The sequence below is a fragment of the Solanum stenotomum genome, chromosome 5 (assembly GCF_019186545.1).
Source record: "Solanum stenotomum isolate F172 chromosome 5, ASM1918654v1, whole genome shotgun sequence".
NCBI lineage: Eukaryota > Viridiplantae > Streptophyta > Magnoliopsida > Solanales > Solanaceae > Solanum > Solanum stenotomum.
The window spans coordinates 27,730,041-27,754,838 of record NC_064286.1 but is presented as its reverse complement, the minus strand read 5'-3'; the positions used below and the strand labels follow the sequence as shown (position 1 = coordinate 27,754,838).

General features: G+C 37.8%; 1 long non-coding RNA gene and 1 pseudogene across 1 annotated transcript; both read left to right on the top strand.

Moving 5' to 3' along the window:
• The first annotated feature begins 18,807 nt into the window (after window positions 1-18,807).
• LOC125865619 (uncharacterized) lies at window positions 18,808-20,137 on the top strand. Its single transcript, XR_007446371.1, has 2 exons — window positions 18,808-18,903; window positions 19,701-20,137. It is a non-coding gene; the product is annotated as an uncharacterized LOC125865619 (long non-coding RNA).
• Window positions 20,138-21,763: 1,626 nt separating this feature from the next.
• LOC125863835 (ent-kaurenoic acid oxidase 1-like) lies at window positions 21,764-23,742 on the top strand (annotated as a pseudogene).
• The last annotated feature ends 1,056 nt before the right edge of the window (window positions 23,743-24,798 follow it).

The following is a 24,798-nucleotide window of genomic DNA, read 5'->3' as shown; positions in this document are numbered from 1 at the left end:
ACCCACTATTTACTTAATGTATTTTATTTTCATGTCATGAGACTATTGTATGGGCTGTGTCTTATAGGTTTTAATTCAAGTTGAGTTTAGATAGTTTGAGACAAAGTGTAGAAAGACTTCCACTTGCATTTTATAAAGATTTCTATTGTATGGATAAAGTTTTTAAATTTTCTGTAATTTTCTAGTATCATATGTTCATGATATGCTAAGGGCTTGTATTAGACCCCTTCGGGGTCAAGTACGCCGTGTTACTTCTAGGGTGTACCCTGGGTCATGACAAACTTCGTAATCAGAGTACAAGGTTTAAAATGGTTCTAGGATTGTCTCAAACCACATCTAGTAGGGTCTTGTTCATAAATGTGAAGCGTGCCACATTTATGAATAGGAGGCTATCAGATGTGTAGGAAATCTCATTTCTTCCTTCTCTAAGTCATGCCATAGAGTTTGGCTCTAGTAGGTCCTTCTTCTTATATGTGCCCGTTGATTTTTAGGGTATGGCTAATACAAGGGCAATTGCTAGGAGAGAATAGAAAGGTAATGTGAAGCAAGAGGTTCCTCTCAAAGTTCCACACCAAACTCATCCTCAAGCTCCTATTGATCCTCCGGACATGTCAAATGCGGAGATTAGGTCGACTCTCCAAATGTTGGCCCAAGCCCAAACTGTGACGGCTCAAATAAATAGGGACATGGTAGCTCCGGTGAACCCAATAAGGGGGATGACTTCTTCTAGAGTGAGAGAGTTTTTGAGAATGAACCCTTCGGAGTTTTATGGCTCCAAAATGGAGGAAGATCCTCAAGGTTTTATAGATGAGGTGTATAAGGTGCTTGCTATCATGGGATTGACTTCGGTAGAGAAAGAGGAGCTAGCCTATTATCAATTGACGGATATAGCACAATTATGGTATGAACAATGGAAAGACAATAGGCCGGTAGAAGAGGGATCTATAGAGTGGGAAAGTATTAAGGAAGCATTTCTTGATAGGTTATTTTCCCTAGAGTTGAGGGAATGAAAGATGCAAGAATTCATTAATCTTCGACAAGGAGGTATGAGTGTGAAAAGTTGCTCTTAAGTTCACCCAACTATCTAAGTATGCTCCAACTTTAGCGGTGGACTCGAGGGCTAGAATGAAAAAATTTATGATGGGAGTGTCCAAATTGGTAGTCAATGAATGTCGCTTGGCAATGCTTATCCCAAGTATGAATATATCGAGTCTTATGGTTCATGCGTAACAAATTGAGGAGTAAAATCTCAAGAAAATGAATAGGGAGATGAAGAGGGCTAGGACCAATGAGGGGAACTTTTCTAATGCTAAGTCTGATGGTCTAGGTAGACCTAAGTCTAAACAAAAGTATTCCGGTCAAGACTATTCCAACACCCCTAGGTTTGACCAAGAGAAAGGTAGTGGGTCTACATTACCTAAGTCTACTTGCACCAAGTGTGGAAGGAGTCATTATGGTAAATGCCTAACCGGCATGGATGGTTGTTATGGGTATGGGAAGAGTGGTCACAAAATGAGAGATTGCCCGGTTCTTAAGGCTAAGGGTAGGGAAGATAAGCAAGTTGCCACTAGTGGTATGGATCCGGATCCTCAAAAGAACAATAGGTTTTATGCTCTCCAAGATATAGAAGATCAAGAGTAATATCCTCATGTTGCTAACTGTATGTGTTTTATGCTTTAGTAAATTTTCGATTTCTTGTCTTTTGTGACTTGTTATGTTGGACTTTCAAGTTGTCTTTAGTATGAATGATGTTTAGAAGAGTTTGTATAGGCTTACTCCCAAGGGGGAGATGGTGTGCCTAACTAGTAAGGTTATTGTGAGGTTTATGTGTTGCCATGATTTCCTTATGTGCATGTTAATGAAAAAGCTTATGTCTATTATGGTAAGAATGACTAAAGAATTGAATAATGGTTTTATGATGCTTATGTTGGAGACTTTGCTTATGATTATGATATTGCCTCTTATGGTTATACTTTGTGTTTCATGAAGTATTTGATTATACATATGAATTATGTCTTATGTTGACTAACCCTTTTGTTATGCTTTTATGATGTTGTGCTAGCTAACATATTTAGTACATTTTGTACTAACGCATACTTTGCCTACATCCTAATCAAATGTAGGATTTGGAGACTTTAGTTCTATTCTCGGAGATGGGTTTCTAAGGAGCAAAGGAGTTGAAGATTTGGTGAGTCCTCATAACTTTTAGGAAAACCCCACTATTTCCTTTATGTCTTTTATTTTCATGTCATGAGACTATTGTATGGGATGTGTCCCAAAGGTTTTAATTCAAGTTTACTTTAGATGGTTTGTAGATAAAGTGTAGAAAGACTTCTGCTTCCATTTTATAAAGATTTTGACTGTATGGATAATGTTTTAAAATTTTCCATTGACTGCAGTTCAGAGTCAACCTTCCACACAAGGCAATCTTCTGATAGAGGGGAACATGCAGAGCACAACTGATTTTGTGGCATAATATGTGTTTTCTTATTATCTTATGTTCATGATATGCTAAGGGCTTGTATGAGACCCCTTCTGGGTCAAGTACGCCATGTTACTTCTCGGGTGTACCTCTAGGTCGTGACAGGAAGGATGCTTTGGGTGTGGTCAGTCTGGTTATAGGTTGAAAGATTGTCCTGTTAAACAGTGTCAAGGAGGCAATAATGGTAGAGCTCAGTCCACAACTCAGCAGCAACAGTTGGTCACCCGACTCAGCAGGGTAACTTATCTGGTATAGGTGGCGGTTAGCGCCAAAACAGGTTGTATGCTCTCCAGGCTCGCCAGGATCAAAAAGATTCCCCTAATTTAGTCACTGGTACATTACGAGTCTTTGACTTAGATGTTTATGCATTTTTAGATCCATGGGTTACTCTTTCTTTTGTAACTCCTTGTATAGCAGTCAACTTCAATGTTAGTCCAGAAACTCTCTCAGAACCCTTCTCGATCTCTACTCCAGTCGGTGACCCAGTTATAGCTAGACGGGTATACAAAAATTCCCCTGTCACAGTCTCTCAGAAAGTCACCTCAGTAGATATTATAGAACAAGAAATGGTAGACTTTGATATCATTCTAGGCATGGATTGGTTACATTCATGTTAGGGCTTAGTCGATTGTAGAACTAGGGTTGTTCGTTTTCAGTTTTCGGACGAGCCAATCCTAGAATGGAAGGGCAGTAGCTTAGCACCTATGGGTCGATTCATTTCTTACCTTAAGGCCAAAAAGATGATCTCTAAGGGTTATCTCTATCATCTAGTTCGGGTTAAGGATTCAAGCTCTGAAACCCTAACTCTTGAGTCAGTCCAATAGTCAATGAGTTCTCAAAAGTGTTTCCAAAAGATCTTCTCGGAGTTTCTCCCGAAAGGAAAATTTACTTTGGAATTTATCTCCTTCAAAATACCTAGCCTATTTCCATTACTCATTATAGATTGGCCCCACCTGAACTTAAGGAATTGAAAGAGCAATTGAAAGACCTTCTAGATAAGGGCTTCATAAGACCCAATATTTCCCCATGGGGTGCACCATTGTTGTTCGTGAAGAAGAAAGATGGTTCTCTCAGAATGTGCATTGACTATAGGCAGTTGAACAAAGTCACAATCAAGAATAAGTATCACATCCCCTAGATTAATGACTTGTTTGACCAACTTCAGGGTTCTAGTCATTTCACTAGAATGAATACCATGGTGTTTCATGGTTCTAAGGTTAAGAAAGATCCTCCAGAGTTCATTCATAAGGTTTACAAGGTATTTATGATCATGGGAGTGATACCGGTGGAAATGGCGAAGTTGGCCACTTATCAACTTAAGGGTGTTGCTCAAATATGGTACAACCAATGGAAAGAAGGGAGACCGGAAGACGTGAGTCCTCTTGATTTGGAGAAGCTTAAGGTTTCTTTCCTTGATAGGTTCTTTACCCTTGACATGAGAGATGCAAAGGTGCTCGAGTTAATCAACCTTCATCAAGGAAGTATGAATGTCAGGGAGTATGCTTTAAACTTCACACAATTGTCTAAATATGCTCCTACAATGGTTGTCGATCCTAGGGCAAGGATGAGTAAGTTCATTTGGGGTGTGTCCGAAATGGTAGTTAAAGAATGTCGTACAACCATGCTTGTTAATGACATGGATATTTCTCGTCTCATGGTTCATTCTCAACAGATCGAAGTGGAAAAACTTAAGGAAAAGTCTAGGGAGACAAAGAGGGCTAAAACCGGTGACGGTAATTTCTCTTATGTAATGTATGGTAGACATGGTCACTCTAGATTTTAACAACAGTTTTCTGGTCAAGGTTCCTCCAACGCTCCTCTTAGGTTCAATGAAGAGAGGGTGTCTAATCATATGACTCTAGGAGGAAGTGGTAGTGGATATTCATTGCATATGTCTACTTGTGCTAGGTGTGGATAGAAGCACAAGGGTAAGTGCCTAGCTGGAACGGATGGTTGCTTCGATTGTGGTAAAAGTGGTGATAAGATAAGGAATTACCCGATGCTTACAACTAAAGAAAGAGAAGGCGAGCAAGCCATGCCTAGTGGTTTGGGTTCAGATGATCCCAAGCAAAACCGATTCTATACACTCTAGACTCGTGGTGAACAAGAGGGTTCTCCCAATGTGGTTACCAGTATGTTGAAAGTCTTCCAACTTGATGTTTATGCTTTACTTTATTCTGGTGCCCTCTTGTATTTTGTGACACCATATGTGGCTATGAGGTTTGATATTTTTCTGGATGTGTTGTTATATCCCTTTTTTGTCTCTACTCCTCTTGGTGATTCTATTGTGGCTAAGAGGGTCAATAGAAAGTTTCATGTCTCCTTGTCCCATAGAGTTACTTTCTGTTGACTTGGTAGTGCTTTATTTGCTAGATTTTGATGTTATTCTTGGTATGGATTGACTACACTCCTATTATGCTTATGTTGATTGTAGAACTCGTGTAGTCAAGTTTCAATTTATGAATGAGCCTGACCTAGAATAGAAAGAGGAAATTCTATGTCCAAGGGTCATTTGTCTCTTGTGTTAAATCTAGAAAGATGATTGCTATGGGTTACATATACCATCTAGTTGGGGTAAGGTATGTGGATTCCGAAACCCCTACTCCTTAGTTGGTTCCCATTTTTAACGAGTTTTTGGAAGTATTCCCAGATGAATTACCTGGTATTTCTCTCGAAAGGGGAATAGACTTCAGTATTGACCTTCTCCCCAATACACAACCTATTTTATATTCCTCCTTACCGAATGGCTCCGGAAGAATTGAAGGAGTTGAAAGAACAATTGAAAGATTTGTTGGATAAGGGTTTCATGCGCCCAAGTATCTCTCCATGGGGTGCCAGTCTTGTTTGTTAGAAAGAAGGATGGTTCTCTTCATATGTGTATAGACTATCGACAGTTGAATAAGGTTACCATTAAGAATAACTCTCCTTTCCCAAGGATAGATGATCTATTTGACTAATTTGAAGGAGCGAGTTACTTATCTAAGATTGACCTTGGGTCGGGTTATCAACAATTAAGGGTCTAGCCGCTTTACGAACCCGATATGGTCATTTTAAGTTTTTGGTGATGTCTTTTGGTTTGGCTAATTCTCCAGCCGCTTTTATGGAATTGATGAATATGGCATTTAGACAATACCTTGACATGTTCGTGATTGTTTTCATTAATGATATATTGATTTATTCAATAAATGAGTATGATCATATCAATCATCTAAGGTTTGTGTTGCAAATGCTCAAGGACCAACAACTCATTGTGAAGTTTATCAAATGTGAGTTTTGGCTAAGGTACGTGTCTTTTGTTGGTAACATTGTTTCAAGTAAGGGTATTGAGGTAGATCATAAGAAGACGGATGCAGTCAAGAGTTGGCCTAGACCTCTATCCCCTTCGGATATTAGAAGTTTCTTGGGTTTAGTTGGTTACTATAGAAGGTTTGTTGAGGGGTTTTCTTCGATTGCCTCTCCATTGACAATAGTGACTGAAAAGAAGGCTAAGTTCATATGGTCCGAAGCATGTGAGAAGAGTTTTCATGAATTTAAGGATAGACTGACACCCGCTCCGGTGTTGACCTTACCGGAAGGAACTGATGGTTTTATTGTTAATTGTGATGCCTTGAAATTTGGGTTAGGATGTGTATTTATGCAAAAATGGGAAGATTATAGCCTATGCTTCAAGGCAACTTAAGGTTCATGAAAAGAATTATCCTACCCATGATCTTGAACTAGAGGTGGTTGTATTCGCCTTAAAGATTTGGAGACACTATTTGTATGGTGTTCATGTCGATGTATTCACCGACCATAAGAGTTTGCAATATGTGTTTAATCAAAAGTGTATAAATCTTCGCCAAACAATGTGGCTTAGTTTATTACAAGATTATGATATGAGTGTTCTCTTTCACCCCTGTAAAGGTAATAGGGTGGCGGATGCTCTTAGTCGATTGTCTATGGGTAGAGTTGCTCATATAGAAGGTGATAAAAAGGAGTTGGTTCGAGATGTTCATAGGTTTGGCCGACTGAGTGTTGAGTTAGTGGACTCTACCAAAGGTGGTGTTATGGTCCGCAATGGTTCAGAATCATCTTTTGTGGCGGATGTGAAAGCCAAGTAAGGTATTGATCCAACTTTGTTTAAATTAAAAGAAGTGGTGCTTAAGAAATCCGTTGAGGCTTTCTCCCAAGGGGAAGATGGTGTACTTAGATATCAAAGTTGTTTGTGTGTTCCCAATGTAGATGACTTGAGGGAATAGATCTTGTCAGAAGCCCACAATTCTCGGTATTCTATTCAGTCAGGAGTCACCAAGATGTACTGTGATTTGTGGGAGATCTATTGTTGGAATGGGATGAAGAAGGATATAACGAAATTTTTGTCTAAATGTCCTAATTGCCAACAAGTTAAAGTTGAAAACCACAAGCCGGGAGGTTTATCTCAAGATATTAGCATTCCTACTTGGAAGTGGGAAGATGTTAGTATGGACTTCATTGTGGGTTTGTGATGCTTATCGTGACCAACGACACTAACCCATGGTTCGAGTGTCTACGATCGACGATAATATAGTAACCCAACCAAGGGTTGGGGTCGTGTCCCAAGGGAGTGGTAGTGAAAAAAGTAGTTAGGCTAGAATTTTGTTCTAGTTAGCTGTAGTTGAGAAATTATCGAATAAAAACAAAGTAAATTCAAGTGGGTGACACCAAAGTGTCAAATATCAATGGGGGGTTTGTCATAACTATAGCTAAAACAACAAAATAAAGAGAAAATTTAAGTATGGGGAGATGTTCTTGGGGTTTGATCGCAATATATATTGATATAAATCGTTGGGTACATGCTTTCGATAGGAAATTTGCAAGATAATAGTGACTAAGCTAAGCTTTAGATGGAAATAAGTTCCCTCTCGGGCAACTTACCCCGTTTCAAATGGGTTCCTCTCGGACACCCATTTTCCGTATGAAGGCCAGCCACGCCTTACCCCACTCACTCTCTCGAGCTGAGTGTTAGGATATGGGAATAGGGCTCACCCTCTCGGGCTAAACCTCATGTCGACCCACTCCTTGGGCCATCAGTCTAGTGGTCTTGGTTTCGCAACCTCTCTCTCGAGCAAGCCAAAAACTCATGGGTGGTTTTGTATTTGCAACCACAAACCTATTAAATTAAACCACAACCACTAGGTGAAATCACCATTAAAATACATCTAACCTATCAGCAGACAAAACCCAACAATGATATCAGCACATATTGTTAAATCACACCCCAAGAATGGTGGTTTTTAGCCACACATCAAGAAATAAGAAATTATACCTAAAATGATAGAGAAAGCAAATGGGTATATGAAATTAAACCTTAATATAAGCAAAGGAAGAAGAATGGAGAAGACCCACTTCCAATTTGGGGAATATGAACTCCTTCTCTCTTCAAATCACCCAAAAACCCTCTCCAAACTTGAGAGAAAATAAGAAAGATAAAGTGAAAATTACAATTATGTTTTTACTCTGATGTTCCACACAAAAACTAGTAAAGAGTTAAGTATTTATAAACTTCAGAAAATAGTGATGTAGCGGATCATTCGGTGAGGTTAGTGGGAATCGCTGATCAACTCGGTGATTCACCCATCATCTGGTTCATCGCCTTCTGTGCTTACCTACAACATATCTACATCCTGGACCATTGGGCGATATTGTACTTCTTCGCGAAACTATTCGGCGACGCGCCGGCTGCTCCTTTTTACCGCCAATTTGATCCTCTTCCTTCAGGTCTCCGCGTACTGGAACAAAGGGCGAAGTACGTCCCTTCGATTCGCCAAGTGTGCTTGGCGATGCTCAGGCTTCAGTTCATTCGTTCTTTTCAGCCTCTTTGTTCCTTTTTGCGCCTAAGTGTCCATGCTTCCACTCAAACTTCAAATACCTGAAACTTAAGAGTTTTTATCAGATATTGGGATAAAAGAAGCATTTGAGGACACTAATTCTATTAAAATGTGGCCCTAAATTAGTCCAATTTGTGGACTCATCAATACCCCCAACTTAAACATTTGCTTGTCGTCAAGTAAAACTCAAGTTCAGCAGTTCAAATAGGATGTCTTAAATAGTGCTACACAAGACTCAATCATGAACATACACAACAAGGCTCAAACTACTCATGCAAAGATCAATTGTATACTCAAAGATTCAAGTTGTGACACACCATTACCAAATATTCTCATGCTCGCAATACTTTCTTCAAATGCAAGTTCAACCTCAACAATAGTATCTAAATGCCCTCACACAAAAAATGATTCCATATTCACACACAAAGGTTTATTCATTTAAAGCTCAGGAATCAGATGCAACGCTCACACTCAAAAAGAGGAACACAATGCATGCTTTCACCCATAGGTTTTCCCTTATTTTCCAATCAACATTTGGTTCGGCTCACTCCAGATCAAAAAGGTCTTTTCAAGGCTTGCAATGGGGCTGAGTGCAAAGGTATGGTCAGTTAGGCTCAGTGACTTTCATCCTCATGAAATGTGGTGCTCTCAACACATCCTTTTATTTTCCTTCATCAAATTTTCTTCTAGTGCTCATAAGTCATCCTATTATTCACTCTCTATGTAATGCTTGGAAGCCCAATTTCTTTTGCACTTTTATTCCGCAACTCTTTTTTTTTTTTATTCTTTTCTTTTCTCCTTCTTTTTTTATATGGATGGTTTCCATTTTTTCGAAACACCATAGGTTCAAGAGACTTTCTTGCACTTCTTGACTTTTCCTTTTTCTTTTTCACCACACCCCCAACTTAGGCTTTTGGACTAAGTTGGCTAATTCAGCTAAACCACTATTCATGAGGATTAAGGGTGATGCTAGGAAGGTATAGTCTTCGTTTAGTTTCATCCAAAGAAGGGAAAGGCTCAAGGGGTGTTCAAGAAAGGTTCACACGCTCAGAGGGTGGGCCACAAAAGAGGTATATGTCAAATTGGCTCATACTTTCTAAAGTTGCCTAAGATCATCTCAAGAGCAAGCCTTACTTAATCAACCAGACTACAGGAGAATATTCTAGGTTTATTCATGCATGGTTCAAAGTAAGCTCATCACACAAGGCATCAACACTACCGTCAAACAAGCCTACACATTTTCGCTAGTGTGCAACGATCGTCACAAGAGAATCAATTTGATACATGGCTAATTACAACGAGATGCAAAGAATTAACATATTTCCTACGCAACTTCATTTGGTCTCGTTGTAGCCGCACATTCATGTTTTTTTTATTGAGAGAACTATTCAAGTCATCGATATTGATCAAAATCGAGACTTAAATTTGTACGAGAACAGCCACTTTCAACACAAGAGGTGGCAAAAAGTTTGCTATTTCAACTAAACCACTATTTATGAGGATTAAGGGTGATGGATCTAGGAAGGTATAGTCTTCGTTTAGTTTCATCCAAAGAAGAGAAAGGCTCAAGGGTAGTTCAAGACAGGTTCACACGCTCATAGGGTAGGCCACAAAAGAGGTATATGTCAAATTGGCTCACACTCTCTAAAGTTGCCTAAGATCATCTCAAGAACAAGACTTACTTAATCAACTGGACTACAGGGGCAAATTCTAGGTTTTTTCATGCATGGTTCAAAGTAAGCTCATCACACAAGGCATCAACACTACTATCAAACAAGACTACACATTTTTGCTAGTGTGCAACGGTCGTCACAAGAGAATCAATTTGATACATGGCTAATCACAATGAGATGCAAAAAGTTCACATATTGCCTATGCAACTTCATTTGGTTTTGTTGTACCCGCACATTCATGTGTGTTCGATTGAGAGCACTATTCAAGTCATCGGTATTGATCAAAACTGAGACTCGAATTTGTACCAGAACAACAACTTTCAACACAAGAGGTGGAAAAAATGAAAAAAATGAATTTTTTTTGGAAGGGTTAAAATATTTTGCAAATTAAAACTAAAGAGGAGCCACAAGCTCAAACATCCATGAAAAGCAGTATATACTACACTTAAAAATAGACAACCCAAATGTACACAAAAACATGAGTATCAACACAAAAGGTGCACAAAAAGTGTGGGCCTCACCCCACCACAAATAAAAACCTTTGTCCTCAAATGCAAATGATAAATATCCAGCAATAAAAGTAAAGAAAAAATAGAGAGGGAGGTAAGGAGGGGATCCTATCTACATGCTTGCTCCATCTGTCGGGGCATCATTTCCTGATGCATTAGCCTAAAATTCGACAATGGTCCCCGAATTGTCATTCTGGGTCGCATTGTGTTCATTTGCCCTAGCTTCTGCAGCGATATCACTGCAATCATTCTATCCAACTCGTGGGCTGCCCAAAAGGATTTTATAGTTGTGTAGAGTCCACGTTTCCAGGAAGGAATAGTCGGATCAATGGGGATCCTCATGCTAACACTTGCTTTCTTACTCTCTTTTCTTTCTTTTTCCAGTTCTGCTATCTTTTTGTCTATTTTGAAATCTCGTGCTCTAACGTATCAGGGTGGCATGTCCCTTCCTGCAACTTTTGGTCTAGCCATTTCTGCAAAAGACTTCAAGAGAAATTTAGACAATATGTTAAACGGGAGCAGGGGTGTCCTGGGTGTAGAATTTTTCACCAAAACAGTTGGTGAAGTGCTCACCCCTTTAGGCGATTTGTTGAAAATGATGCATAAATGGTACAAGGGCGCAGGAAAAAAAAAGCGAATAGGAAAACTTCGGCGGTTCGCCAAGTGTATGTGGCGATCCAATCTTGTTCGCCGAATGTTACAGAGTCAATTACACATTTGGCATTAAATTAAAGGCGAAATGGGGATGTTAGGCGAACCACTGAGTGGTCGGTGAGCTTTACTCAGCTCACCAAATCAACCCAACAGGCCTATTTTCAACCCATCCTTCCAAACTCTACCCTGCAACCTTTTATATCGTAATTTAAGCCTCTACAACACCAACTCAACAAAGAGCCATAGCACTTACACACTCCCGCAGTAAATTAATTCAATTTTAAGTTCATGTGAGTGAGATTCCATCATTTAAACAAGAATTATTGAACAATAATTGAGAATGTATGTAATTCAATCAACTTAGAGAGACTCAGCAACGATTCATATTATTCAAATAAGTATAATTTCAAAGATATAAACATGGGGTTCAAGTCACCAACCTTTGGTACTGAATCAGTTACTAATGAAATGCTAGGCAGCAATGCAATCCGAATCCGAGCACAGTTTGACAACTAAAATATTCTAAAAATGCAAGAAATATCGGGCTAGAGTACTGGTGTGAGTTTTTGAAGAGGGAAAAAGTGAAGGAGATCGAATGACATAGAACTTTTAAACCTTTAGCTTGCAAAACCCATCCAACTTCCACCCATTTGGTGATATTAGTCGAGTTCGTCCTATCATTTGGCGGCACGTTGACTGCTTGATATTCTCGTTGAATTTACCAGGGCCTTTAGTTTATGTGGGAATATCAACGGTGATCTCCATTGAGATCACCAACTAGGTGGGTGATGCGCCAATAAATTCCTCACTTCGCCGAGTTTTACAGACTCAACCTTGAAGATGTCTTGAGTCAAACGGCGAGATAGATTGGGTCCGCCGAATCTGTCGGCAATCCGCCAACTGGTCCTGTTGCTCACCACCATATACCTTTTCAAGCACTTCCCTAGCTTCACCCTGTACTAACAACATACCATTATTTTACCAAGAAACAAAAAGCAATTAAAGGGTTTTGGGTTGCCTCTCAAACAGCGTCGTAGTTAACTTCGTGGCACGACGCAAGTCCTTATTATCCCTCATTAGTGGGGTTTTCCTTAGCTTCATAAGGGGACCCCACGCTTAAATCTGGATAGATAGAAGATAGCACTTGGTCCATTTGGGACCCCAGTAGATGAATGAGCACGGAGTGAGAGGTTATAGTCTTGTTTAGTATCAAGACATTTTCTCTCAACTCTTCCAGCAATCTATCTAGCTCATTGGCCTTTTTGAGCAGTAGTATGACCATTACCTCGACCGGTCCCTTATTTTCTTTCATAACTCTCTTTCGTTCATGAGGAGGAACGTAGCGTCCCTGTTCATACTGGCCTTCAAGCTCTTCAATCTTCTTACATGCACTACTCGACATATTTACCTTAAAACAACAACTTTAAAGAAAAACAAAACTAAAAATAAAGTTAGTAGAAACTACAACTAGAAAGAACAAAAAGCTCTAGTTAACTACATTTTCACGTGACACCACTCCCCAGCAGCGGCGCCATTTTGATGCTTAACGTGACCAACGACACTAACCTATGGTTCGAGTGTGTACGATCGTCGATAATATGTCCCAAGGGAGTTGTAGTGAAAATAATAGTTAGGCTAGAATTTTGTTCTAGTTAGCTGTAGTTTGAGAAATTACGGAATGAAAACAAAGTAAATTCAAGTGGGTGACACCAAAGTGTCAAATATCAATGGGTGTTTGTCACAACTATAGCTAAAATAACAAAAATAAACAGAAAATTCAAGTATGGGGAGAAGTTCTTGGGGTGTGACTGCAATATATATTGATATAAATATTTGGGTACATGCTTTTGATAGGAAATTTGCAAGATAATAGTGACTAGGCTACGCTAAGATAATAAGTTCCCTCTTGGACACCCATTAGCCATATGAAGGCCAGCCTATGCCTTACCCCACTCACTCTCTCGAGCTGAGTGTTAGGATATAGGACTAGAGCTCACCCTCCCAGGCTGAACGTCATGTCCACCCACTCCTTGGGCCATCAGTCTAGCGGTTTTCGTTTGGCAACCTCTCTCTCAAGCAAGCCAAAAACACATGGGTAGTTTTGTATTTGCAACTACAAATCCAATTAAATTAAACCACAACCACTTGAAATCACCATTAAAATACATCTAACCTATCAGCAAGCAAAACCCAACAAGGATATCAACACATATTTGCTAAATCACACCCCAAGAATGGTGGTCTTTAGCCAAACATCAAGAAATAAGAAATTATACCTAAGATGAAAGAGAAATCAAATGGTATAAGAAATTAAACTTTAATATAAGTAAAGGAAGAAGAATGGAGAAGACCCACTTCTAATTTGGGGAAGATGAACTCCTTCTCTATTCAAGTCTCCCAAAAACCCTCTCCAAACTTGAGAGAAAATTAGAAAGCTAAAGTGAAAATTACAATTATGTTTTTACTCTAATGTGCCACACAAAAACTAGTAAATAGTGTAGTATTTATAGATTTCACAAAATAGTGATGTAGCGGATCGTTCGGCGAGGTTAGTGGGAATCGCTAATCGAATCGGTGATTCCCCCATCATCTGGTTCATCACCTTATGTGATTGCCTACAACATCACTATGTCCTGGATCATTGGGAGATATTGTACTGCTTCGTGAAACTGTTCAGCGACGCGCCGACTGCTTCTTTTTACAACCGATTTGATCCTCTTCCTTCAGGTCACCGCATACTGGAACAAAGGGCAAAGTACGTCTCTTTGGAGATTCTCCAAGTGTGCTTGGCGATGCTCAGGCTTCAGTTTCTTCGTTCTTTTCATCCTTTTTGTTCCTTTTTGCGCTTAAGTGTCCATGCTTCCACTCAAACTTCAAATACTTGAAACTTAAAAGTTTTTATCAGATATTGAGATAAAAGAAGCATTTGAGGACACAAAATCTATTAAAATATGGCCCTAAATGAGTCCAATGTGTGGACTCATCAGTTTGTTGCGCACTCGTCGACAACATGACTCGATTTGCGTTATAGTAGATTGAATGAAAAATTCAGCCTATTTCATTCCAGTCAAGATTTCATATTCGGTGGAGGTCTATGCTATGTTTTATTTGAGTGAAATGGTAAATTTCTGTGGAGTGTCTTTATCCATTATCTCTGATCATGGTACCCAATTCACTACTCACTTCTAGTGATCTTTCCAAAAGGGCCTTGGTACTTGCGTCAAGCTTAGTACGGCCTTTCATCCACAAGCCGATGGGCAAGCAAAGTGTACTATCCAAACATTGGAAGACATGTTGAGAGCTTGTGTGATAGATTTCAAGGGTAATTAGAATGACCATTTTCCATTGATCGAGTTCGCCTATAACAATAGTTATCACCCAATTATTGGTATGGCTCTATTTGAGGCTATGTATGGTAGGAAGTGTAGATCTCTTATAGGATTGTTTGAGGTGGGTGAAGTTGCCCAAGTAGGTCCTTAATTGGTACATGAGGCTATGGATAAAATTCGACTTATACGAGAAAAGTGGAAAACTGCTCAAAGCCGGCAAAAGTCATATGACGATTTTAGAAGAAGACATCTTGAGTTTGGAGTTAACGATTGGGTCTATTTGAAAATTTCACCCATGAAGGGTGAATGAAGTTTGGTATAAAAGTGAAGCTTAGTCCCCGTTATGTAGGCCCATATCAAATTTTAAGGCGTATTGGTAAGGTTGCTTATGAGCTTGAATTGCCTAATGAATTGGCATCAGTGCATCATGTTTTCTATGTCCCTTTGTTGAATAAATGTGTTGGTGATCTAACATCTGTAGTTCTCTTAAAAGGCTTGGGAGTTAATGAGAATCTTTTCTATGAAGAAGTTTCGGTTGAGATTTTAGACTGGCAAGTCAAGAAGTTGAGAAAAAAATAAATCACTTCCTTGAAAGTGTTGTGGAGGAATCTGTTAATTGAGGGTGCTACTTGGGAGGCCGAGACTGATATGATGTCCCGATATCCTTATCTCTTTCCTTTTATTCCTACTCTAGCTTGAGGTAATGAGCTCCTCAAGGTTTAGTCTTTCGGTGTCATGTGTCTTAGATATTCCCATGAGTTCCTCATTTATGCATGTTCAGGAAAAGCTTATCTTTTGACATGAGTCAACTTGATTGATTTCTACATGTTTATGTGCATTTGCGTATGATTTGCATATAGACTTCTTGATTTGATGTTTGGGGACATGTTTTAGCTTAGAGTTGCTCTTTCCTCCTCGAATATGTGCATTGCATGCATGACGTGCTATTAGATTTAGTTTCCACCTTTCATATGATGTCATAAATCTCATCCGAGGAAGAATGATCCCAAGGGGGAGAAATGTAACTCCTCAGATTCAAGAAGACAAAAAATTCAGCCTTTTCAGAATCTAGTGCCCTTTCGATGGAGGCCACCCACGACTCGTGGAAAGACTCACGAACCGTAGATGGTGTTCGTGGGTTGGCGAGTTAGTTTTTTTCAAAAATCTCAAGTAGTACTACTTTTTGATTTATCCAAAAGGACGGTCCGTCTTTCAATGCACAAATCGTAGATAGGTTCCATAGACTAGTCCCAGACTTAGAAGGATTTTGATGTCAAAAAATGTAGAACAATCGTTGGGACCCATGGTTTGTCAACTGGACCACGGTCTATGGGTGGGTCCCATCATTGGAGGACCAAAGTTAGTGGTCTCTGATCTAAATGAGGCCCCAACAGGACGGTCCGTGATTCGACCTATGGACCGTCAGTCAGGATGTTGTCAGGGTCGTCACTTATTAGTTTCAGGGGCTTTTGGGTCTTTTTCTAATTATTTTATCTAGATACTAAATCGTTTACCCTTCACCAAAACCCCTATATTAGTGTTTTCACTCCAAAATTTTCCAATTGAAAATCATTCTATCAAATTTACAAAAGAAGAACAGGTCTTCCTCTCAAAATATTTCTCTCTCCAGAAAGCTTGAAGAAGAAGGGTCCAATCTAGGGTCTTGCAAACCAAGTCTCCAATTCATATATTAAAGTAAATCAATTGGCATTGAGGTATAATATTTCATCCATGGATTCCATCCATTCATGGAATTCCTAAATTCTCCTATTTTCAAAGTTAAAATTCCCCAATTGAATTAGGGTTTTCTTCTATGTTGTGGGTTCCTTTGATGATTGATTTAATTGATTTATCTATGATCTTGTATGCATGAATTGAGTTAATCTCATGATTTTATGATGATTCACCATGTAATTCTTATGTTTTCAAAATTATGATGATATGATGTGGGTTTTTGATAATGAATGAAGAGTTTATGAAATCAAGCAAGTTTATATGAAATTTATGTAAATGTTTTAAGGATGCTTTGAGAATGAAGTATCAATGATGATATTGTTGAAAAAATTTCTCATATACACATGAAAGTATGATTGTGAATGGTTTTTTCACATAGTAAGAATTCTAAGGTTGAAATGTCTTTTAACCTAAATGAATCAAAGATAAGGAGGTATCCTAATGAAACCTAGCTTGGATTGGTTATTGAATGATACCTTTCCATGGATGACTTATGATCTAGCTTGGATTGGCAAGATGACGTGCCCTTCCATGGATAATAAGAATAAGTAAGGAAATGAATATTCCATGGGATTAATGCTTAGCACCGAGAGGATAAAGAGATGGAATCTCCCCCGTGAGTAGAGGTCGGGTTTCTAGAAGAAATATCTTTATTCCTTACATATGTTACCCCCATAGGATTATTGTCTAGATAGACATTAGTTAGTGGATCCATTAATCTAGAAGTTCATGGTCCTTACCTTGGTAAGTAGGACAACCCTTTTTGAAGTGGGAGAAACTGTGGGATTGTGTTATAGCTCACATTGTTTCTATGTCGGTTAAGGCTACTTCGCACAATAATAATGAACTAAGGTTACTTCAAGAACTATCTCACAAGTGTTTAGAGGTTTTAAAGATGTTAGCTTGCATTGACCATGTTTTATGACTTATGTCTTCTAACCCTTTTTATATCATGTTTTTGCTTGGTCATTGCATGTCATGAAATGTCCTATTTTAGCATCATTTAAATGTTCATATGCATGGCTATCATACTTGGTACATATTTTGAACTAACACATACTCTTGCCAACATTTCCCCAAATGTAGGGTCCAATAGTCAAGGTTCTCAGTTTTGTGGCTAGATGTTGATTTGAGAAATTTCGAGCTTTGGTGAGTCCTCATGCTTCAAGGAAGGATTTTCATTGTGTTTAAGTTTCTTTCTTATTTAGTGCTCTCTCATATGATGTATGAGCTAGGGACGATTTGATTCTTATGTACTAGATGGCTAATGGGACAAGTGTTTAGACTTCCTCTTTACTTTTATAAAATGATTTGGACCTTAAATTTTGTTATTTATCTCTTTTGTTTTATTTCTTATCTTATGAATGCTAAGTGGCTTGAATGGAACCTCTCGGGGTCCTATACGTCATGTTACGCCTAGGGTGTAACTTGAGTCGTGACAGAGTGTTGATTCCAAACAAATTTTCAAACGAATATAAAACTCTTGCAAAACCAATCAACCTAACTCAATTGAGATAAACTTACATATATTTATATCAGCCCAAAATACTTTGGATCTGATTTGAGAAAAATCAATATGGGTTTACTTTAAATCCTATTGGACCAATCGAAAAAATATATTTTTTTATTAATAGATCCTTTAATTATCAATATCAAATCTCAATCAATCAGCGATATCTCAATAATTGTCACTATTAATCTTGTTAATCCATCAACTGTCGTAGAATCAATCTCTTTCTCATTGAAATTGTCGTCGCCATAGATGATGATGTGGAGGACATCGTAGGCTCCTCCTCCTCATCTACCTTGAGAGGATTGCTTATCTTCGGTGACCACCATTAATGACAATATTCCGTCATATTCGTCTTCTCTCCCCCTTCACACTTTTTTTTTTAATTTGATATTTAGGTTTCAAATGAGCAAAACCCGAATATCTCTGAATGAGCTTTGAAATCATTATTCACATTTCTTCCTTACAGACTCAATTTCATGTACTTATGGTGTTCTGGTGATGGTGAAAATATTTTGGATGTTTGAAGTGATGGGTAAGAATATAGAAGAAAAGGGTAAAGAAATATAAAAATTGAAAATTAATAATTTGATGACGTGTCAAACGCGTGAAACTCACATGCCATCATAGATCTGGTTATGGCTTTTTAAGGGTATAATTATTTCATTTTTAAATAGTTCAGGGGTTGATAGGACTCCCATAAAGTTTAAGTGTGTAGTTGAAAATCCGGTTATATGTTGAGGTGGCATTTGACCATTTTCTCTTTATTTATCAAAAACACTTTTTAAATGAATTAGTCAAACAAAAATTGCTTATTTTCAAAAGCATTTTTCTAAAAAACTATTTTAGAAAAGTGCTTCTAAAATAAACAGTTTTTAACAGTAATGTCAAACAGACTCTAAAATGGGCACAAATTCCAACCATATGTAAAGGGAAAATTGTAATTAATTATTACACAAAAATGATCAAGTTGAGAGTTGAATAATATTGAGATAAAAATAGAAGCATATAACAAGTTGAAGGGTGAGGAGAAAAAACAAATTATGAAACGTAATGCTTGCGTGTTTCCAGCTGGATGCTTTTATCTTTGAAAATTTTGTATAAAAAGGAACGTAGCTATAGCTGCAGTTGTTCATTGGAAGCACGGCAAGAAAGAATTATAATCGGTAAAATCCCCTTTCTCTTATTTCATGAAAGCATATATAATAGAGTTATTATCTCATTATTTGAAATGAAGATTAGCAAACTGACGCATTTCTCATTATTTGAAATGAGTTGTTCAATTTTCTTTGTTGAAACTCTAATAGACTTTTTCTCTCATATCTAACTTGCTATCTTTGACTCTTACTGCAATACTGTATACAACTCCCTCCACCCATCATGTATAATGTTATGTAACCATCTTTGCTACAAGTTATTAGATCTAACTTCAAGATTCACACCAGTGTCCGAGCAACTTATAAATCTCTTTGTGTAGTGATATGAATTATGAGGGCTTTCTGAAGGGTTCTAAGCATATTAGATTGTTTTTTTTTTGTTTCTTGTACTCGTAGGCGATTGGCTATCCTTGGCAGAGTCGTCTAAATTATCTGCTTTTTGGTCTATCTCTTGTATTCATGATTTTTCTGAGCTTATGGATGATATATTTTACTGTAGAAAAAAGAGTAGCCTCAAACACAACTAAGAAGGTAGGTTATATGATGCTTTTAATTGAGTTCATGTACACATTGCTAAATCGTTTGATATTATTCTTATTTCATAAAGTATGGCTTAAGATGAATCTTCAAGGCCCTTAGTTGGCAAAAGTTAACGTTTTTCTTGGTGATTTTCAAGTAATTAATATAAAGTAGGAACCCGAGACTAGTTAACTCTATATTGGTTGTTGTAATCACCAGGGCTTATAAACAGAAGCTTTGCTTTGATCATATTTTACAACTTATTCTCGTTCAATCTTCATCTACAGGAATCATTATATGAATTCTGGAAAGGATATCTTTGTGCAAATGACTCGGGAGTCACTAATCGCCATATCTTACCCTGAACCAGACAAGGATGTTTCTGTTCTATCTACACCTGAGAATGTTATTAAAGCGGTAAATGGAGAGAAATATGACAATTACAGGTCTAAGCTCATCACAATGTACAACACAATGTCACCAGACACTAAAGTTGAATCAGTCACCTGGGAACTCTAGGGCAAAGGCTGCCTTTGCAACATGTTCTGTTTTACCCTATCAACACTTTTGTTGTATCAACCTAAACCCAAATCAAGTTGACAAGTACTTCATTAGCCTTTGTATTTAGTTTTGGTGTATTCTTTTTCAAGTTTGAACTGCACTACTTAATGTTACCTCCTCTTTTTCTTTCTTACTCAAGTATAGACGTTTTTTAGTGTGTTCACTTTTGTGTTTTTGGTGCTTCGTTTAAATTGATGTCACTCCAGCTGCAGTGCATAGTTCTTATACATGTGTTTGGTATGAAGGAAAAAGTTTTCTTGAAAAAAAAAGTTGATTTCTAACCTACTTTCTCTTGTTTAGTTGGTGAGTAGAAAATGTTTTATGGAAAATAAATATTATTTTTTAGTGTTTGGCTGATGAATGAAAAACATTTTCTATAAAATATCTTTTATTTTTTACTAGAGTCTAGAAAATACTTTTTACGAAACTAGTTTCTAACTCAGAAGTCAACCCCAATAATTGTTCCAGGACCCGACCCCGAAACTCAAATTGGGACACGAATCCGATGATTGATCTGGAATCCGACCCCAAGATATGACTCAGTACCTAACCCTGACTCTCGACCCGAGACCTAATCCCGACACTCGAACCTGGACACAATTCTGACAATTGATCCGTGATCCGAGATCCGATCCCGACATTAGACTCACAACTTGACCCCCAACTCCTAACACTGACACATGACCCTGATGAATAATTTGGGACCCAATTCTGACATTTGATTAGGGACTTAACCTCAACAAGTTTTACAAGATTTAGAAGATCACTTGTCTCAATTCAATCAAAAGTCAATCAAAGACTTGAGGCTTCCCTTTCCGAACAATGTCCAAAGCCACACAATCTAGTTCAATCAAGTAATCACAGTAAAATTTCGAAAATAACAACACCTAAATCAAACATTTTCAAAAATGAATCAAATCAACTCAAAAAACTCAATTCCACAAATTAAATGGGATTTGAATTCGAAAATCTTTACTTGAAAATGTTACACAAGGCATTTGCAACTCATGGCGAAAACCATTTTGAAAAAGGAATCAAAATCAATTTTACAATCACCATTTTACTTTAAAACTCAAGTTCTTAAAAACCCTTGTTAGCAGCTCTAGCTAGGAGCGACTTCTTCATATACTAGATACACATCTCAGTTTATGCATTTTCAAGTCAAATAGGAATTTTGATACTAGATACTAGATAGTAGTCGCATACAACTATTCCTTCAACTATCATTAGCTTACTTATTGAAATTATAGATGCTAGTTTAATCATTAGTTAATCGCCTCTACTTTGGAAACCATCATTGGATAAGATAACAGGTGAATCTTTTTTTTTATGACAAGGGAAACCCGCAGCCGCTACCCTTTGGGTGCGCACGGGGTAAAACTTCCGCTCCTACGCAATAGCTCACAAACCACATAGGAGAGGTAACTCGCACTAGGCAAGCCCGGTGCGACTAGCTCAACCCTGAAGCAAACCCCACCCCTTGCTTTCACTGGCAAGGGGTTTTGAACTTGAGACCTCCAACATGAAAGTCCCAAGCCCAAACCACTGGGCCACCTCGAAGGGTATAACAGGTAGATCTTTTACGAATAAGAAACGACCACCTAGCTAGGTAGTTTGGCCGAGTATATAAGAATAATGTTAAATAGAGTGTATTAATATTGTTTGTATTATTTACTATGCATTGTTTGGTGTGGTGTATTAAAAATAACATGCATTTTTATATAATTTCTAAATAATATACTTATTTACAAAAATACCCTCCAAATATATGGTGGAAAATATGTAAAAAATGTTTTTAGGGGCAATTGTATCTTTAACCATGTTAATGCAAGCATTAAAAGTCCTCGCGTTGCTAATTAATACCATGGATTTCTGCAACAAAGCAAACTCTCCAAATTTATGACCAAGAAATGACTTATGTTAAAGAGAGCACCACAAACTCAAAAAAAATTAATCCACTTTCCTACAATCCAATCTAAAGCCAGTATCATACCTCTGCCAAGATAAGCAAAATATATGTGTTGATTTTTTCCCATCTCTGGCAGTACTCTCAAATAAGGAAACTCACAGCAGCACATATGAATGAGCATAAGGCATTATCCATGAACATAAAATACATTGAAGAAAATGTAAAATTAGCACTGGAGAAATGGGCATCCATGGTTCAGATAGAGTTCTTAACAGAACTGAGAAAACTAACAGTTTTGGATTATAATGTACATTTTACTAAGTTCTGAAAGTGAACAAGTCATGGAGGCTTTGGAGAGGGAATACACAACTCTAAATTATGGTGTTAGATCTACGGCTATCAATCAATCTTCTGGGATTTGCTTATCATAAAGCACTTAAGGTAATGTTACTGGTATCTTTTATCCAATCATTTATTCCTTTGACATACAATTTACTTTTCTGGACAAAACTTGAAAATGTCACTTCACTTTTCAGGAACGTAGAAAGCTTGTGTCCATCTTCCAACCAATCGTGGATGAGAGAAGGGAGAGAAGGAACCAAAATGAGCCTATTGAGGAGAAAAACATGACGGATATTCTGTTGGAAGTTGAAGATGAGAATGGTAAAGAATTGAATGATGAGGAAATCATTGATGTTCTTGTAATGTACCTTAATGCTGACCATGAATCTTCTGGTCATATTACAATGTGGGCTACTGTCTTTCTGCAGGAAAACCCTGAGGTCTTTAAAAGAGCTAAGGTAGCCAAGATTTCTCGTTTCAGAAAATTAGTAAATAGATACGTTAAAGTTCGTTACTTCTCAAGAACATGATTTGTTCTAAAATAGGCAGAGCAAGAGGCAATTGTGAAAAGTAGGCCAATTGACCAAAAAGGTGCAACACTAAAAGAAATTAGGCAGATGGACTACCTGTCAAAGGTAACTTTTTGTTTCATATCAACACTATATCCACAGTTCTGTTTCTCCAGCCAATTTCATTTACCTACAAAATTTCATTCATTACTCTTTCATCTTGAAGGTGATCGATGAAACACTTTGTCTTGTTACCTTCTCCTTTGTAGTTTTCCGACAAGCAAAGGTTGATGTCATTATTAAGAGTAAGTTACAATCTTATTCTTCTTACATTTTGCTGCAGGTAAGACCAAATTGTGTCTAACAGAACGGGACTCACTTTTTCCCCAGGTTATACTATCCCCAGAGGATGGAAAGTTTTGGTATGGTTTAGGTCTGTTCACTTGGATCCGGAAATTTACAATGACCCCAAGGAGTTTAATCCTTCTGGATGTGATGTAAGTCTAAAGAGCCTCTGTTTAACTACCACAACACCCCCATAAAATCAAAATACAAATATAAAAGTGCTGCTTACCTTTATCCTATTCATTATATACTTCATATGTTGTGTCAAGCCTTTTGTTTGCTTTTCCTTCTTGATGTTCAGGATCTTACACCAAAAGCAGCAACATTCCTTCCTTTAGGAAGGGGAGGGAGATTGTGCACAGGAAATGATCTTGCCAAGCTAGAAATGTCCCTTTTTCTTCATCATCTTTTTCTAGATTATGAGTGAGTGAAATTTGTTTACTTTCCTTCCCCCCATCCCCTTCCAGATTTAGGTACTTCATTTGTTGGTAGTTAACTCAATGCTGATTTGTTCCGTCTTCGCAGGCTTGAAAGGCAAAATCCTCTTGCCCCTTAATGTATTTGCCTCATTGCAGGCCTAAAGATAACTGCTTGGGCAGAGTAACAAGAGTCTCATCAACGAAAAGTGCACGGTCAACAACAATAACAGCATACCTAGTGTAATTCCACAAGTGGGATTTGGGGGTACGAGTGCATGGGCAAATAGCAAAAAGAATGAGAGGACTAATCTCTAACTCTAAATATGGAAATAATAACAGGAAAGCAATGGCCAACTATCTTAGTTAAGTAGGTAGGAAATATGGGAAAAGATTAAAAAAAAATTGTACTCATTAAAAATAGCTCTTTTCCCATGTTTCGTTTTGGTGCACCCAGGAGGTTACTTTTTGGATAGATGATTGGGTGGCATTAGTAGAAAATCATGTATTTTTGTAAGAATTTCTACTTTCTGGTATACTTTTTATATACGGGCTAGTTATTGCTTGTTAACAATATTCTTAATTCATCTAAAACTATCAAAATAAAAAATATTTTTTCTCCTGAATTTTGCCTCCACAATTCTTGCTCTAGAGAATATGTACACATTTAAATTAGCAAGAGGATCATTTGCACAATGGTTAATGACTCTGGCTCCATTTTGTTTAGAATATTAAGAAAATAAGAGAAATTTGTTCTTACTGTTGGAGCCATTCATTCTTTGAGAATAATGACATCAATTATATAATGTGCCTTGCAGTGCATACCGACAGCATAAGTCTTTTCCTTATCTATCACTTCACCAACTTGGCTTCATATCCCTTAGAGTTTTGACTTAGATCCTAAGCAATGACTGTAAATTTGATGTGTTCGGTTGTAGATGTTCAGTAGAAATGGTGGTTTTGTTAACAAAACTGGACTCTGGCTGATATAGAATACTAGAAAGTTCAGTAGAAACAATGACAGGACAGGTGGAATAGGATAACTGTGGGACAGGGGAGGAAAGGTGTCGGAGAAAGAGGATTGATGGAATGTAGTTATGAAGCCAGGTAGAGGCATGTTCAACCTTTTAAAACCGACAATCTGAAAATTTTCTTCAGCTGATAATTTATAGTTCCACATCACAGATTCAACATGTTCATTTGCTTATAAAAGGTCAACAGAGAAAGGTACATAAGAAAATGGATAGGATATTCATAATTGCCCCCTTTTCTATCACAACAAAAAAGAATATAAAAAGAACCA